The sequence below is a fragment of the Pseudonaja textilis genome, chromosome 8 (genome assembly GCF_049901715.1).
Source record: "Pseudonaja textilis isolate UNSWEBS1 chromosome 8, rPseTex1.2, whole genome shotgun sequence".
NCBI classification, from domain to species: domain Eukaryota; kingdom Metazoa; phylum Chordata; class Lepidosauria; order Squamata; family Elapidae; genus Pseudonaja; species Pseudonaja textilis.
In genome coordinates, this window is record NC_141997.1 from 28,424,998 (window position 1) to 28,444,044 (window position 19,047).

General features: G+C 36.1%; 1 long non-coding RNA gene across 2 annotated transcripts in view; it reads right to left on the reverse strand.

The window, feature by feature from the left end:
* The window catches only part of LOC148125160 (uncharacterized), a 55,361-nt gene that overhangs the window by 15,412 nt on the left and 20,902 nt on the right, over nt 1–19,047 (reverse strand). Inside the window, exon 2 of one of the 2 annotated variants that reach the window (XR_015744588.1) lies at nt 18,030–18,123. The exons of the other annotated variant lie outside the window; for it this stretch is intronic. This is a non-coding gene — a long non-coding RNA (uncharacterized LOC148125160). The remainder of the gene's footprint in view (nt 1–18,029; nt 18,124–19,047) is intronic. 2 annotated transcript variants of the gene reach the window in all.

Here is a 19,047-nt window from a genome sequence, read left to right on the forward strand (position 1 = left end):
TTGTGTCAAGGAAGTAAATATTTTCCCTAGTTTTGGCTGTATCAACAATTGTTCATATTGTTTTTTAATATGTACTTCTTGTAGACAAATTATATCAAATTTTAATTTCTCTAATTTATGAAAGGTTTTCCTTCTTTTAACGGCTGAGTTAAGTCCATTTATATTAATTGTAATCAGTGTTTTCTCTTCCATGATTATATTTTGTAGTTAGGTTTAGCAGCTCTCATAGATCTTGGTTCACATTGTTCTTTGGCTCCCACCTTTCCACCTACTGCACCTTCTTCTTTTTCAATCGCTATTTGGCAGTCCTCTTGGAATTCAATTAGTGAGATTTCTTTTTCTGCCTCTTCCTCTTTCCCTCCAAAAAATTCTGTATAAAATAATTCTGCTTTCTCAATTGAGTCAATTCTATGTCTCTGTTCTTGCCATGTGAACATTAAACCTTCTGGTATCAGCCATCTATAATTTACCTCTTTTTTAAGTAGCATTTTAGTCAGGAATTGGTATTCTCATCTCTCTCACTCTTCTGGGTATTTGTTTCAAAACCACAGTCTCCTTGTCTTTATATTTCAATGTTTTCTCTTTTGCCACTTGCAATATTTGCATTTTAATGGCTTTCTTTGTAAATCTAATGTGAACTTCTCTTGGTAAGCTATTTCTCATTGCATATCTTGTGAAAACTCAATAAACCTCATCTATTCCATCCATCATCTTCTCTTGAGTTATTTCCAAAGCTTCGGCCAATATTTCTATCATTATCTCAGCTAAGTTTTGTCCTTTTTCTTCCTTTACATTTTGGAAACTAAGATAGACTTCTGATCTATCCATCTCCCATCTCAACATACCACTTTTATCCTGTTCAACCACCATTAATCTATTATCAATATCTCCAATCTTCTTGTCTCTTTGTTTATCTTTTTCTTCAATTTTTTGGAATCTCTCATCATACTTCAACATCATTTGTTGGATGTTCTCCACTTTTTCATTGGTTTTCCCTGTTCTTTGTTCAATGTTCTCTGTTCTTTGTTCAATGTTCTCTGTTCTTTGTTCAATGTTCTCTATTCTCTTTTCAATATTCTCTGATCTTGCTTGAATATTTTGAATTCCTTGCATAATCATCTGCAGAGTCACTTTTTCTTGTTCTTTTTCTTGCTTTAACATTGTCTGTATTGAACGTTGTCCTCCAGATGGTGGAGAGGAGGATGTAGAATTTGAAGAACCAGGAGCTGTTAGTTTCCTACTCATTTTAAGCAATTCAAAATCATCAGGTTCTTCTAAACCTTAATCCAATTGTGAAATAACCAGTTGTAGTTTGAAGTAAAAATAGTAGAAAAAAGAAGCCAAATAGTATTGATAAAAAAGAAGAAGAAAGAAAGAGAGGACAAAATTTCTTCAGGTTCTTGTATACCTTAATCCAATCAGTGGTTAGATGAAGAAAAAGGCTTGGGGAAAAAAAGGAAAGGAAAAATTCTTCAGGTTCTTCAACACCTTAATCCAATTGAGAGGTCTCAAATAGAAAAGAGTACATAAAAATAAACCAGAAAGGTAGATGAAAAAACAAAAATACCAGGAAAGGAGAAAAAAAGGCTATTCCCTTTTTAAAAAGGAAACATTAATACTAAAGCTTTCCCTTTAAGATAAAAAGCAAGTGTAGAGATTGGACTTCCAAAGGAAAAAAAAGAAAAAAAAAGACAAGCCCCAACAAAGCCAAAGATCCAAATAGCTATTGCAAAAAAAGACAGAAAGAAATACAATAAAGCTGGTGAGGAGGGTTAGCACAACTTAGAAAAAGTAAAAAGGGCACACTGCACTTTGTTTAATTATCCAAGGCTCTTATTATAACTCTCTTCTCCAAAAACTAATCACCTTTTTTTCCCCTAGGTTTCAATACCAGACTCCAGCTGTTGATAGAAACCCAGAAGAGCACCTGCAATAATACTCTCCCATGCTCTTCCCTCTATCTTATCAAACAAGCAGTGTCCTTGAAAAAAAGTCTCAATTCTTTCTCAGCTTTGTCTGGTCAAAGGAAAGGTAGAGTATTTCCAAGCCTCTAGTTGGCAGTGTTACAAAGTTTCTTTAGCTTTCACTTTCCCCCTCCTTTTCCAGCAGAGTATAATAAGAATTAGTTTAAAAAGGAAGAAAATATTTTTTAAAAAAAAAGACTAAAGGGGAGTCTCTGGCTTAATATATTATAAAATCAAAAGGGGGAAAGAAAAGAGTAGATTAAAAAAAGGAAAAAACCAGTCCTGTTTCAAAATATAGGATCATCAGCAATAAGAAAAAAAAATAAAAATATTACTTTGACATTCCTGTTTAAAATTGACGCTTATTCACTTCTGTCAAAAAACTTTTACAGATTCTTTCTTTTCCTTAGGGTGTCCTCTCAAATCTTTAAATAAAGAAAAGTTCTCACCAAACTGGCACACTTTCTCTTTCATTCTCTTTTGTTTTGGAGCTGTCCCAATTTCAGCAGCTTTAATGGCTGCCTCTTTGCCGCTGGCAAAAAGAACTTCTCCTGGATCTACCAAGGACTTTGTGATAGCCCTGGGATCAACAGGATGAGCTCTTTACATTCACCGTCTCTTCAGGATGGTTTAGATCCACTTGGACCGTCCAGGAGCAAAGATATCGGGAGCGATCTCAGACCTCCAAGATCGCATGCCGTATTGTCGCAACGCCAGCTCCTCCCTCTCCTAAACCAATTCACACTTGATTCTAATGTATTTAGAGACTTATTAATACCAAGTGATTTCAACTGACTCATTCACAGTATGGCTAAAATTTCATCTATGCCAATGTATTATCTAACCCATGAGCAGCCCCAGCTTATTCAGTTAGTCTAGTTTCCATGATAAGAAATCGCAATTATTAATGCTAATAGTTTCCATAACTAAAATAACTGGATTAAACAAATCTATATTGGGGGATTCCTCGACCAAGTGCTATCTAAATGGGTTGTATTTTAATTCCTATGATCCTCAGTGAATTCATCAATTTAGGAAAGGCAGTGTTACTGTATTATTTAGACCATGGATTGGTCCATACTACTAATGCCCAAGGAATGCTATTATATGTCTTAGAAATTATATTTTTCTTTGCATTTTCTCATTCTATTGAAAGCCATTGTATACTTGGAAGTGTCCCTACCACACAAAACATTTATAAAGGTTTTTTTTGTACATACTTTCTGTAAAGCATTAAATAGTCTTAGATTTTTTTTAATTGTCAATGGTGCTCTTTCAATGTGTCAAACTGCTTACTATACTATCTTATTCAGTCTTACATCTCAGCATCTGTTAATCATATTCATATCTTTAATGTTACCATTGTAGATTTTAAATGTGCCTTGAATCTCATTTCTAGGTGAGAACTTTGGAATAAACCTAAGGCCTCAGCAATTGATCAATGCATGCTCACTTTCATTTATAAATAACTTGATTCATGTATATTATTGATGCTGAAAATTAAGTAACTTATGTTAGTCTAGACAATCAATAAATCCATAGCTATACTGGGATTTATAAGCAAACCTTTGAATGCAAACTCAGATTATTATATTGTGGAACATTCTCCAGAGTATATTTTGTAATTTTGGGACAGACAGGTTCTGTCTCCATTGTCTCCATTCTCTCCTGAAATTCAAAGTTCATACTAGTTTCCTACAAAGAAAAAATAGTATATAAGAGCCCAACAATAAGTAAAATATAAATGATTGAATTGAAAACACAATTTAAAACAACTTTAGGGTTTATTCTTGATGCCAAACATAAATGTAAAGTAATAATAATTATTCTGACATTAGTCATAATGCCTCTTGGTATCCTTCTGAAAGAAATTACAGTTTAAGGATTACATAGGAATCAGAATTCAGGCATCTGAATAAAAAGCTTCTACAGAGATAAATATCCTTTCCTGCCAGTCTTAATATCCAGCCAAGTTTCACTTGGTTGGTCTATAAGCTACTGATGAACAACTTTTTATTGTCCAAGAGCTTTCACAAAAGTATTGGAAAACACAAGCCCTGCTGATTGCAAGGAGATCAAACTGTTAATGCTTATTTTGGGACCAATATCTTCTACTTTCATGTGTTTCCCACCTCAAAGTGGCAGGAAATTGTGCTGTCAGTTTTCAGAAATCATGATTAGAGGAGACTGGGGAATTTTGAGGATACATGTAGCTCTGCACCCACAGGATTCCTAACTCTCTCCTTGACCAAAGAGACTTTAAAATGACAACATTGTGAAATGAATCCAGAAATTACCTGGCAACCAAAGTTTATCATTTAATATAGACGTGCTCTCAGGTTTCATATTTTGCAGCATATATCCTCATTCACTATTACCACAATCACCCAAAAATCCAAAACAATGCTGGAAAACATTCCCAAATTCCTAAGCAGGTCTTTTCTCTTGTTAAATCAAGATAATATTCCTGTATCATGACTTCAGATGAGCCACTTTGATAAGATCTATTATACCAGGCCAAAAATGATTTTGGATATTATTATTCACCCCCATGGCTGCTTCATTCATTCCTATTGCAAAGCCACTGGGAATCGTAGAAAGCAGTCCAGGAGGAAAAACAAATAAAGCTAGAACTTTACTGTTCCAAGTGTAACAGGTTATTATTCCGAGGAATCAAATTAAAATCCCTTTGAGCTAAACCTTCCATACTGCTTCAGACACTACATTACAAGCAATTTCAGCATTTACATACATTACACAGAGAAATTATTTCCTGACCGTTAGGTGCAATTCAAATTATAATGATTATTACTTTTAATGTGGTAGAGGGTTTCATTTCTCTGTTAATGCACTCAAATATTTCTTCCAGGTATGAATAAAAAATGACATAAATTAGAATCGTTTCTTTGTATTTTAGATGCAAAACATTGTTAATAGATTGTCTCTAGGGCAAGCTTGTGGGTGAACTTCCTGATATGCAAGGTCACATTTAAATTTAGAATTCATTTTCTTTCCACAAATTGCAATTACGCAGCACGTACAATGTGAAAAAGCTTTCCGGGAAAAGGGATTTTGAAAGGTCACTGAGAATACTAATAACAATGTTGTTAGTCAGACATAATCAGAAAGATTATACTTAGCATCAAGTGAGACATCTGATGTCATTTCAGAGTCCTCTGAGAAAAATCTAAAGACCTCCCCAGCATGTATATCCTTAGATAGATACACATAGGCTAAAAACACACAGTCTTGGAAAGACTTGGAAGAAATAATTGTCAGAATCCCTCATTTGTTTCAGGAGACAATGTCTTTACAACGGGATGTCTATGTATGTTGGTGGAGTTTAGAGCTGTCTCTATAAGGAGGCATACTCCGAGAGGTTTTCAAGATTGATGACAGCCCTGTGAGTAGGGCGGGTCAAGAAGCAGATACTTCAGGGCCTCTGTGATGATGCTGCTTTATTGTAATAGAATATAACGAGAGAATCTTGAAAGCTTGTCTAAACTTCTCTCTGTCCCATCTTATCCTAAACAAAAATGGAGTAGGATTATTTTGAGAGTTTTTCTCCTCACCCATGTCAGTCCAAGGTCTGTGTAGCCTTTTCACCAAATACTTTCTTAGTGGCTCCTTCCCTTCTTTTCCCTGAAGGGCTATTTCATACCTTCCCCAAGGTCAACTCTAAATTCCTTCACAGTGTATGTATATGTAAGTGCAAATTAAGTTTAGAGATAAGTTGTTCTTTATCTCTTCTGTCACACATACAATCAATGATTTTTGTTTATTTATTTATGTAAAAAACATTTCTATGACACTATACTTCCAACTCTTTAGAACAGCATGCACAGAAAAGGAAAGAATCAAAAAACCATGGCAATAATGAATTATATATATTGTTATTCACAATGCAACAGAAATAAATACCAAAATTTAACATCCGCCATATATTTGTGTGTGTATTGCACATGTAATGTAGCATAGTGTAATGTGGTATAGTGCTAGTCATTTCTGGCTCTAAGGGTGGTGCTCATCTCCATTACAAAGCCAAAGAGCCAGCGCTGTCCAAAGACATCTCCATGGTCATGTTGCCAGCATGACTGAAGGCACACAGAACCCTGTTACCTTCCCACCAAAGTGGTCCCTATTTTTCTACTTGCATTTTTACATGCTTTCAAACTGCTAGGCTGGCAGAAGCTGGGACAAGTAACGGGAGCTCACTCCATTAGGCAGTGCTAGGGATTCGAACTGCTGAACTGCTGAACTGCTGACCTTTCTGATCAACAAGCTCAGTGTGTTAGCCACTGAGCCACAGGTGTAAAATAGAAACTGGATGACCATAAGTTCTAGTCCTCTTTTCAGCATGGAACTTGGCTGCTGACTCTGAGCCAGTTATTCTCTCTCAGATCTAAACAATCTACCCATAAGCTAACATATATCCTTACACTCTAGGGATTGCAGTTGATTGATTTAGATTCTAATGGTACGTAGATATAAATGTAAACACTAGTGATGCAAGAATGATTGAGGGGGAAAAACACTTCTGCATCACAAAATACTTTATGTATAAATGACAGCCAGGTGGCAATTCTCTCCAAAAGAGTTTGCTCAAATCCGGGAACCAATGAAAACCAGTCAGTGGCATCACACCTTGTATGCCCCCAAAGTTATGTCCATAGAAAGCGGGAGAGAGAAAAACAGTGCAAAATGCCCAAAGATACCTGGCTCATATTACCATATGTGGTGGACTTGTACGGATGCTAAAATATATTGGACTAAAATCCACACGTGGTTGGAAAAAATGACAAAAAAGCATATAGACTTGAAACCAGAGATATTTTTATTGGGAATTTACCTGAAATATATAGTAAAGAATTGAAATACCTGATTGTAAATGTATTAACAGCGGCTAGGATTGTATTTGCTAAAAACTGGAAAAATGAGAAAATACCATCACAGGAGGAAATCATTAAGAAAATATTGGAATGTGCTGGAATGAGTAGCTTGACATTTGAAATCAGAGAACAAGATGATAAACAGTTTTATAAAATTTGGGATCTATTCTATCAATGATTAGACAATAACACGTGGTAATGAAATACGTAGATTCTTAGAAAATAATAAGTATATAAAGATGTATTCTTTTCTTATTATATCTACAAAATCATTGTAGGATAGATTTGAGATGATAATATGAACTGTCATAAAACAAATAAGTAAAATATGATTATTTCGTAAAACATGAATGAATAAAAGTATAGTCAAATGATTGATTAATAATGATATTAATGTATTTAATACTTGATTGAAAATATGAGAATATATACAATGTAATTGTAATTGAAGACTATGAAATGGAAGCACAAAACAATTTGTAAACCAACCGGCACACTGTATGTATATATATATGGAAGATGGCTTGATGTTTTTATGTTTTGTTTGTCTAAGTTCATCTTAAAAACCAATAAAAAAAAAAATTTTAAAAAAAAGATTGAATGCAGCAGGCATAAAAAGAATGGGCCAAACTTTGATCAGACCATCCTACCTGCCATCTTGATTTTTTAAAACCATACCCTACACCTTTCTCCCATCTGTCCATGGGACATTTAGTTCCTGCTCTTTGCTTCTTGCACATCAGACCTTTGGGAGTTTGTCTCATAGACTGCCAGCTTCTGCTCCTAATTTTGCTGAATTATGCAAGGAATATCCCTATTTTTAGCAGCAGAAAGCTATACAGTATGTTGGGTGACCATGTGTTCTGTTTTAGACATAGAACGTTTTCCATTTTAAAGAGTCTCAAATTCAAGCTAAATTTAAACATAAAACTGATGTTCCAGGAAGAGTTTATCTTTCAGCATGGGCTGAATGATGATGATAGATTTCATGTTCTCTCTCAGAAATCCCAGTGCTTGTTCCAACCCATTTCCCTAATTGTATTTTTTCTCAGAAACAATCCTTTTTCTCCCTGACCATTTTATGACTGTTATTTTGGACAAATAAGACTCCGAGGAAGTCCAGAGTATGGCTGTACACAGTTCAGATATGCTTCATTTTAACTAAGACTTCTATAAGGTTTCCCTTCCAAGCTGCTCTATGAGACAGTAACTTCCCCTCCCACCCTTTCTTTTAAAAGTCTCATCCAACAATGCTCTAGTACAAGGCTGTCAAACTTGTGGCCTGCAGGCCAGATGCATCATGCACTGGCTACACCTACCCCCGGTTTAGCAAAGGTGGGGAAGTTGTGATACAACTTGTGACAACAAGATGTCATCACAGGTTTGACATCCCTGCTCTAGTAGATTTTGCATTTTTTGGTACCCCACACTTGGAAAGGCCTGGCTTCTGAAATTGCTCCTAATAACCCAGAGACAATGTGAAGTACCTTGTCAAGACAATTCACATCAACTTCTATTGAAACTTTCATTAGAGCAAAGCAAAAATTTCTTGCACAAGTCGATAGCTAAATTTAATGTGATTCAAGGTAGTTGTAATGTTAACTTCACTTGTGGGATAGGGTTGAGAGAAACAGTTGATCCTTGTCTATAAGCATTTTGAAACTGACTAGAAGAGAATGAAATTGACTAGAAGGGACTTTCCCCCAAATCTCTATCCTCTTTTGTCCTTTTCTTACACGTCATCTATATCAGTGTAACTAGTAAAAAAAGGTGTTCCATGCCTTGTATGCTGAAGCAGCAAAATGGCAAGAAGAATTTTTTTATGATGACTCTTGACTTGAACTAATACTCAGGAGACATCCTTAGAGGGAAAAGAAACATATCAAAATGCAACTATTCTTCAGTGACCGCACAAATGTCAGGGACCTGTCAAATGGCCATCTACAGAGTGGCAGGAAAGACACGAAGCCGGCATTACATCATCCCTGAATTGAAGTTGGTGTGTGGGGCCCCAGAAAAACTGACACTACTCACTACCAACATTCACAGGGGACATAAATATTTATAATTGCTCATTTTATTATTTTCTTTTTAAAATCATATTTGTTTTTCCACCACAATGGAGGTAAACAGGGTAGAGCTTTGTAAAGGAACAAAATAAAGTCTAGAATTTAAGTCAACCAACTGTACCACCCTTGTTTCTTACTGGTAGATATTTTCTAGAGAACAAGTAGGCCATGTATAAGTGCATGGGTAGAGATAATAAAAATAGAACAACATTTCTAGGCCAAAGCAAGAAAAAGTATAGCATCATCAGTTTGTAAGGAACGGTTTCCTAGTGCAAGAATTGCAGAAAAAGCATCCCAGGAATGGATCAAGGGAAATTAATGCTGCATTATGTGTTACTGAGCATAAAATTACTGGAGAGTGATAGCACATACCTAGGGATCCTTTGTGAATCTGTTTTGAGTCAGATCTCTTCATTCATTTATAGCTGAGCAGATAAAATATCCTTTGCAATATTAAAATCATCCCGAGCAAAACTTAGTGTAAGTCAATTTGAATGCTGCCTTGGAAAATTTATTTGCACTTTGCTGCATAGGAAATCATGTCAGATAAAGGTAACTAGCTTATGATCAGCCTGAGCTTCTAAAAATTTAGCTTTAAATGCCTGACACGATGCCTATGTTTCTAACAGCACTTCCCTTGAGTTTACCTATGCTCTAAATTTACTTATGCTCTACAAATCTCTTAATAATATGCCATCAAAACTCCCATAATAAATCTATTATTGGTAAATACACCATTAACTATTAAGAAATAGTGATTTAAGAGATAAAGCACTAATAGAAGTCATTAACTAATGTAAGAGGATTCAGTCTCAGACCAAGATATAACTCAAATATCCAGATCTTTAAAAAAAAAGGAAAAAAAAACACTGCACAAGAGCAATAAAATAAATCAGAAACATGCTTCATTTAAAGAAGATACATAGCTACTATATAAACTGCCCCTTAAGCTACTTGCAACAAGAGTAGGCACTCATTTGAGCAGGGAATGTCAGCTGAAGGTGAATCCAATTTGTTCTGAGTATTAGCAGAATTGCTTGCCATGTATTGCTTTGCAGTTTCCTAAAAAATTTTTTTTCTTTTTTGCTCTTTTATATTATTATTAAAAAATAAAAGTAAAGCCAAGAATACCTGTTCTATAACAATTGCACCCAATTAACAAGCTTTAATGTAAGGTAAATATTGAGTAATATTTAATGTGAGATCAAATCCTGATAAATTTATGGACACCTCCAAATAGTTTTCTTAGTAGCAATGGGAAAATGATTTACCACTGACTACTTCTGAAGATTAGCATATAGCCCCAGTATTCCCTGATTGTTTTCTATCCTATTAGTAACCAGGTCCTTCTAAGCACAGACAAGTTTGGCCTAGCCTGGAATTTAAATGAGTGTTGAATCTAACTCTGAAGGCAAGACAAATGTTGGAATGTAGCCACAATTATTGCTGGAGGTGTGGTGGTGGTGGGGGTTCCCCCTTGTTCCAAACGCAACAAATCAAAGTGAGATATTGTACAATAGTATTTTTTAAACTGGACTTCAACTTCCGCATGCCCGCTGGGGAATTCTGAGAGTTGAAGTCCATACATCTTAAAGTTGCCAAGTTTGAAAAACACTGGTATAAGATACTAACATGGAGGAAAAAGCCACAATTGATTTATGTCCATAAGAGGGGTTTTTTAAACCTATGTTTCTTAAACTGCAACCTTCTCTGTGGCTTGTTGAAGACAATTTAAAATGTACTGTAACTTAGAGACATTGTGTATGTACTGTATATTTTTTCCTGTAGTTCTACTGTTGCAGAAAATTAAATATCAAGGGCAAACTTGAAAATTAAATCACTAACTACAGTGCCAGTGCTGAGAACCTTATTCCAAAGGTTAATTCCAGTAGTGGGATTCCAAAAAAATTACTACCAGTTCTGTGGGCGTGGCTTGGTAGACATAGCAAGGGAAGGATACTGTAAAATCTCCAGTCAGAGGTGGTATTTGCCAGTTCTCCAAACTACTCAAAATTTCTGCTACCGGTTCTCCAGAACTGGTCAGAACCTGCTGAATACCACCTCTGGTTACTTCCCTGCTTTAGATGGCATATTCTGTCACCTTAATGCTTTTCTGCCCATTTGGGTTACATTATTATTGGGGTCAAGGGACAAGGTCATTACAGGGTAATCATCCTTAAATGTACAGAGTGAGGGAGATGACCTTAATAGAAATATGAAAAAAATGGGCCAAGAGAGCTGAAATAGTTTTTAAATCTGGGAAAAAACATTCAGAAGTTATCTGTGTTCACTGGGGGAGGATATGAAGAGGGAAGATGGACGAGATGTAAGCACAATCAGACAAGTAAGGTTCTGATATCATTGTTGTTGTTGTTAGTCTCAAAGTCGTGTCCAACCCATCGCGACCCCATGGACAATGTTCCTCTAGGCCTTCCTTTCCTCTACGATCCCCCAGAGTCCATTTAAGCTCACACTGATTCAATGACTCCATCCAGCCACCTCATTCTTTGTCATCCCCTTCTTCTTTTCCGCTCAAGCCAATTTCAATAAAGTGTCATTCTAGTCTTCCTCTGGAGTTGATTTTGTGATTTTGGTCTACTTAGAGACTTACATTAAATAATATTGAAAACTTCATATGGGGCATGGAGTAGAATTCATCCAAAAGTATTCCATGATGTTCCACATTTAGTCAAATCTAGGAAAAGGCCATTTTTTCTGGTGTCTCCCTCCTTTTGGAACATCACTGCATCAGAGTTGACCTCCACTTTTTCTGTAAGGCCTTAAAGGCATAGTTTGTCATTGGGCCTGGGTATCCCATTCACAGCCAATCAAGTAGCTTCTTTGATTCTATTGTCTTCAACATGGGGGAGGGGTGTAGGAATTAAACTCCTAAACCCACCAGGGGCCTATGTCTTACAGTCTCCTTGCATGGAGCTGCTGCATGGATTGCATGTGAGCTATCCCAAATCCTCTCCTTGTCTGGAGAGAAATTCCAAAAAGCCAATTCATTCTCTAGATCCTCATTTCCACTCAGTGGAGCCATTTTCAGCTTGTCATTGCTTTTCCAGGAGTTCAGAAATCCAATAATTCAATGCATGATTTGATAAATCTGATTTTCTTCCCTCCCTACCCCAAAAATCTCCCCAGAGGACTGCAAGAGGATTGCCTCTCCCATAACTCCACCCCAGGATTGGATTTCACTAGAAACTTTTCTCAATAGTGAAGCATTCTAAATTAAGAGCAGTCCCAATTTTAAAAAATCCCAATTCAGATCTCAGACATTAGCACACCTTTATGTATTAAAGTCTTCTTTCTGGAAGCATGATTCAGTTGCAGCATTTTTTCCTCTTAGCATTCATCAGGAAAGTAAGGGAATTTACCATCCTGAGTCACACATAATATAAAAAAAAATGAATGTGAAGTTTTGCCTGGGGATTGTAGAGGTAGACCCAGAGCAGGTTACTACAAATTAATCTGCCACTATTCCATGACACCTGTACATCTATTCACTCATGAGCTAAATCTATCCAAACTCCACATTAGTCCATGTTTTAGGGAAATGAAAATTTGCATTTAAATGCCTGTTTTTAAATCATTTTTATTTCAATCACACATTTCTAAATCCCTTTCTCTTAACTACATCACATATTCTGATACAATTTTATAAACAAAAGCTGCGCTGGAAAATGCTGTGCTTGTTCCCATTTCTGTTTTGCTTACTGCTGCCCAGGTGATGCAGAACAGGTTGATTTGTACTAGAATTTACAGTGGCAGAATATCTCAAGCAGTCGGAATCCAGGCCAGCTCTTTTTCTTCTGTTCCTTGATATGTCTTAGCATAATTGTCATTAAACATCCAGACTATATTAGTAGGTCAAATGAATGGTGTCTCTTTCTTTTTATTATTGTTTTTAACCCACAGTTGTGCCCCAACAGTGCCCCAGTTGTGCACTAGATTGTAGCATCTAAGAGCATGCATGCCATTGTCCATGTGCTCTCCAGAAGAAATTGTATTTTTAACTGAGAGATTGTATCTATCAATATCTCTCATTTAGGATTAAAAATTCCTCTAAATTCAACCTAAATCCCATCATTGAGAGGGGAAATGGTTGGTTCCAAGGTAGCAATAGCAATAGCACTTAGACTTACAGCGTTTTACAGCCCTCTCTAAGTGGTTTACAGAGTCAGCATATTGACCCCAACAATCTGGATCCTCATTTTACCAACCGTAGAAAGATGGAAGGCTGACTCAACCTTGAGCTGGTAAAAAACAAATTGCTGGCAGCCAGCAGTCAGCAGAAATAGTCTGCAGTAATGCATTCTAACCACTGCATCACCAAGGCTCCAAGGTAATTGGAAACAGTTTTTATTTATTTTTATTTTTTTCCAGATAAGTAGAATAACGTTAGGCAGCATAAGTAATTTTGCCTCTTTCATTTTTTAAGAACCCAGAAAAGAGCAAGAGGACATTTTATGCAATTAATCCTTTTAGCCATTGAATGCTATGCTGCCTAAAGAGTTTATTTTCTTGCTTTCAGCTGGGGGGGGGAGGTGTCCTTTATTTGTTACTCATCAACAAGGAAGGACAAAGACCTAAACCCAACTCCTACACTCGCACAATTCTAATCAGGCCTTGGTGGTATCTGCAATTATGCACGACAGCACATCTTGAATATAGCCTCGGAAGTATCCTCACAAACCACCACCACCCCCAATAAATTGCTGGGAGATATATAAAAGTGATAATTTACATATTTTGCTGCAATTTCAGATGATGTTTTCATTAACAATTCCCTAATTCTTCTCCCACCAAGTGGAATACCTCATTTGTGTCAGTTTCAGATTGTAAAATAAAATGTAATTGCTAAAGTGAAATAGTAGAGTTTGCCAAACAAGGATGGAATTCCATTATAATACTAGGGGGTGAGAGACACAATGACACAGTTTCACTCACCTTTCCCCAATATCTGCTGCCTAAGACAGCTACCATCCTCTACCTCACAATGAGGTCTGTTCTTGAAACAGAAGAAGACATATATATCCCTTCATAACAGATAGGAGTATGCAAGTGAAGGAATTACCACATGTGGTATGCCTGTAATATGTGAAATACTGAGAGCAAATGAAAAGCTGAATATAACATCTTAAATTCACTCAGGAAAATATACTGAAATTCAACAACTTAGGTCATAAAGAAGAAAAGAGTATGTCCACTTCTGTAATAGCATATGTTCTACAAGGCCAATGGAAGGTCAAGATCATACTGACTCTAGGTACTAGCTATTTTTAAAAAGTGTATCACATCACTTAATAGGTATCTTACGAACAGAAAAATAAAAATATGACAGCCAGAACAAGGAAATGGGGGGCGGGGGAGGTTTAAGACTAGTTCAGAAGATTTAGAGATTTGAAGATGTAGCAACATTATAAAAATCTTGAAATTGAGTACTCAGTAACATAATGAAGGCTAATGTGAAAGAAATATAAAAAACGAATTTCTGAAAATTCAAAACTACTAATAAATCTAGATAGGTCTGAAAAAAAATTATTTGCCTAAAGCCTTAGAAAATTACTCAGACTGTATTAGATGAAGAGAATTAATTCTGGTTCAGTGTACAATACCTTCCTGTATTCTTACCAAGTATTCAGATAACCTAATAGGAATATTTTTGGGTCCCCAACAAGAAAATCTATTTAAGACAACTAATATGGTTTAAGAAGAAGATCAGTTACAACTATTTAACATCTCTCTATATATAGAAATGTAAGTTTTACTACCTTTTATGTATGAAACAGCCTTTTATGATCTGGAGATCACCTGATTTGTCGGAATACGGATAACAATAGATTTGCTGGCTGGAAATTTTAGATGTTTTAGCCCATAAATCTGGAATACACCAAATTAGACAAGGCTGATCTAGTGCCATTTATTACTGGTTTACTCAGCTTAGTATCTGGAAAATGAAGTCTGGTTTCTCCATAAAACATAGAAGAGGTACCTGTGACTAATTAATTAATATTTAAGACTCTAATTTCTACCCCACAGCTAAGAGCAAAATTTATTAATAAATGCTTAAAGAAAAATGCTGACACTGTTTCAGTTTCACAGTCATAAATGTGATACTGTAATAATCCTGCATAATTACAATAAATGGCATTTTTTTAAAAAACAAGCATTCCAGAGTTGCAATTTTCCTTTCTGTGTCAGCAAAGTTTCTTTTTATAGAACTATGCACCCCAGTGAATAGTAGTATATTAATCAAGGCCCTCTGCAAATGTACACCTGGTTTCCTTGAAGCAGCTGCTGCGGAAAATGAAAACAAAAATAAATAGAAACTAGAATAGGAAAAAAATTTCCAGGGCAGGAGTGAACATGGCAAATGATACAATAAAAGCTACGATTTTGTAATACGGGTTTTTTTTTTTTAAATTAATTGTATGAATATGCATGAGCCAGTATTCTTCACCTGTGACCAAAGTGCTCCCTGGGAAGAGAATGACAGCTAATTATAATTCATAAGACTGATAATTTCCCTATCTAATTTCCAGATGTTAGTCTGACAGCCCAGACAGCCATAACAAAAAGGGTAAAAGAAAATTCATATGCACCTGCTCGTATCAAAGTATTATAGAGGTCAGAAGTGGGGTGGGTGGGGGGAAGAGAGTTAATTTCAAGATTCTGACTTTTTCAATATGACTTTTGGCCTCCGTGGAATGTCAACGGCATATTCAGGCTATCACTTCTGCATTTTGCATGCCCCCATCTCGGCACCCAATTTGCACACAAGCCCATACACGCACCCATAGAAGAAAAAACAAAGATAATTAATGCCATTTTACCCAATGTGTCAACAGTGTTAAATTCTAATGCTGAGTAAAGAGTCAAAGCAACTTAATCTGATGCTGAAATGATTGGATAATTTATAATTGTGAAAGCTGGGCATTGTTGCCCAAACAGGAAATAAATGCATCCTTTACAGAATGAGAAAAGAAAAGGAGAAAATAAGCACCCGGGGTAATTATTTTCAATCAGCTCTACTTCCAAGGTCAGATGTTTCATATCCAGACATTATTTGATTCTCTGTTCCCTTTGGCAAGCATTTCACTGGTTCATCCATAAATAATTAAGAGTAACACAACTGCTGTATCAGCCTAACCTTTAGATGAAACCAAATGTCCATTGCCTTTCAATAGTCACTCTTCTTGAGTTTCATCCATAAGCATCTATTTTTTCGCTCAATGGCTTTTCTGGAAAAAAAATATAATGTGGGGAATTCCATCATATGTAGATTCAACATATGAACCAACTGAGGGAAGTGTAGAATCCATATTCTAGCCTATTGCTGTTGTCATTATTATTACTGTCATGAATATCAACATTATCTTTATCCTAGAAACCAGATATAGCTGATGGGAAAATGTAAGATGCTTTAGTTCTCAAACTTGGCAACTTTTACATGTGCGGAGTTCAACTCCCAGAATTCTCCAGCCAGCAAGCTTTAATTCACTATTTATAGAGGGTAGAAGGAATGGTCTTGAAGGACAGTAGAAGAGCAATATTCAGATAAACCAAATGGGGCTTGAGTCCATCTAATCTGAGAAAATGTCTTGAGAAACACCTCCCTAATTTAAGCAAAGATAAAAAGAGGAATGGGGAAAGCAATTGCAAGAGTCTGTTACTATAGCAGTTACAATACAAGTAGTCCTGATCATATGGCATTAGTTTCTTAGTCTGATCTACTTAGCTGGGCTGACAGCATCCTTGCCAAGGCAGAGCGAAAGTTTCAATATTTTGGAAGATGAATGACTCTTAATTATGTGGCAGAGTATATAGTTTGCTTGGGGAATCTCCTAAATTCAGTCGACAAATTAAATTGCCCTGTTGGCACAGTGGCTAACTCTGCCAACAGCTAGGAGCTCAATCCTCACCAGCTCAAGATGGGGCAGCCTTCCAGCCTTCTGAGGACTCAGATTGTTGGGAACAATATGCTGACTCTGTAAACTACTTAGAGAGTGCTGAAAAGCACTATAAAGCAGTATATAAGTTTAAATGCTATTGCTAAATAGCTACCTCCAAGAGCAGACTATTTCCCTGATTACTTTGCAGATTTCCTGACTGAGTAGATCACAATACTTTTGCACCTTTTCAACTTTGGATAAGACTCTCTTATCCCAAGTTGAAAAGTTTAGTTTGTTACTTTACTTTATTATCATTGCACCTCGTACAATGAAATCAAACACCACCTTCAGTGCACATCATGACCATGAAAATAAACATAAACACACAACCTTCACACTCCACACATTGAACCCCAAACCCCCAACACCGCACCAACACTGCCCTATATAGTAAATTCAAAAGAGTTACTGCCCTGGGATAGAAGCTGTTTTTTCAGTCTATTTGTGCTTCTTTTTATTATTCTGTATCATCTGCCAGATGGTAATACTTCAAAAAAAGGGTTCCCAGGATGAGATAGATCTTTGAGAATGTTTTGAACTTTCTTAAGGCAGCGGGAGCAATAAAGCTCTTCCAAAGAGGGGAGAGGGCAATCAATGATCTTCCAGGCAATGATGTTAACCCTCTGGAGTGCTTTCCTATCTTCTATTGTGCAATTGGCAAATGATACAGAGGTGCAGTAAGTTAAGATACTCTCTATGGTGCAGTGGTAGAAGGTCACCAGCAGTTTTTCATTCAGTTGTTGTTTTCTGAGAAGTCTCAGGTAGTATAATCTCTGCTGGGCCCTTTTGCTCAGTACTGGTGTCAAAGTCATGGCATCATGTTGCCGTCATGTGTCGTTTCACAACATTTTTCCCATTCATGGATCTGGGGTTGGTGTGGCCTGTAAGTGATGCATCCGGCCCATGGGCCACCAGTTTGACAGCCCTGCATCTAAAAGAACTGCTTGCAATAAAAATAGCCCTTCTGATTTGGAGCTGAAGTCTTTCTGATCAAACTTCAGGGAAGTTTGCAAGGAGGACATCAGGAATTCCCCAGCCATTTACATTTAAGTCCAACTCTCCTGGATTTTAAATTAATGTGAGCTTTGACTTTTCGTGAATGTGTATAGTATCCTTCAAAATTATCTAAATTCATAGCCTGCATTGTACCTGACTCCACATGGAATAATGAAAGAATTGTCTCCTGGTAGCATAGTTCATTCAGAAGCCATAATGCCAGCATAGCTTCTGCTCCCAGCAGTTCCTAAAGAATACAGATATTTCAGAAACATGGCATTTTTATAATCATCAGATCTGTTTGATTATAGAATTAAGAATACATCAATCTGTCAAAGTAACTCCTTCTAGATGTCCATAAGTAAATTACTCAATAAATAATGTTTTTAAAAAGTCAGAAATGTGTCCTGAAACTATTTGTATGTGTAAATTGATGGGAGAGGTAAGTAGAGCAGAGACTGTCAGGTAAAATGATTTGCAAGTCAAAGAAATCCCCAGTTTTGGTTAAGAAGAATCAATGCTTTCTCTTGAATCCTCACTAGAATCTAAACAGCTTGCTTTGCCCCAGGTAAAATTCATACATATTAGGTCTCCATATGTCACACTGGAGGTGTTGGGGGCATATATTTTACACAATCATTTCCATAACCATGTTAGAAATCGTAATGTTTATATGACAACAGTTGAAGGGGCAATGCTAAATGATGCTTGGATTTTTGTACTGTATATTTTATATGTTTTGTTCTTGAAGATACTTCCAGATACTATAAATTTCATATATTGTGCGGCATACCAGCAGGTTGTTGTTTTTCCTTTCAAATCCTTGGATATTTTTATTAATTTTCATTCATATCCAGTTCATTTTAAAATATCCAAATGAGGTTTAGAATGTGAACATATTCAACTTTTGCAATTCAGATTCCCGAAACACATCACTTAATTTACCAAATAGCTGTGTATATTTTGGCATTGTTCAGGCTATTAGGAGAATATCGTTTCTACTTCTGAACATTTTGGCAATTAAATGAAAAACTACTGTAAGAATCGGAGTGCCATTTTAAATAGCTCAGATTTGGACCCAGATTAAAAAAATTCACCCCCAAAAGGCTTGGTTATAAATATATGAATAAAGAGATTGAAGTTTAAACTCACCTTTAAGTGGAACAAATTA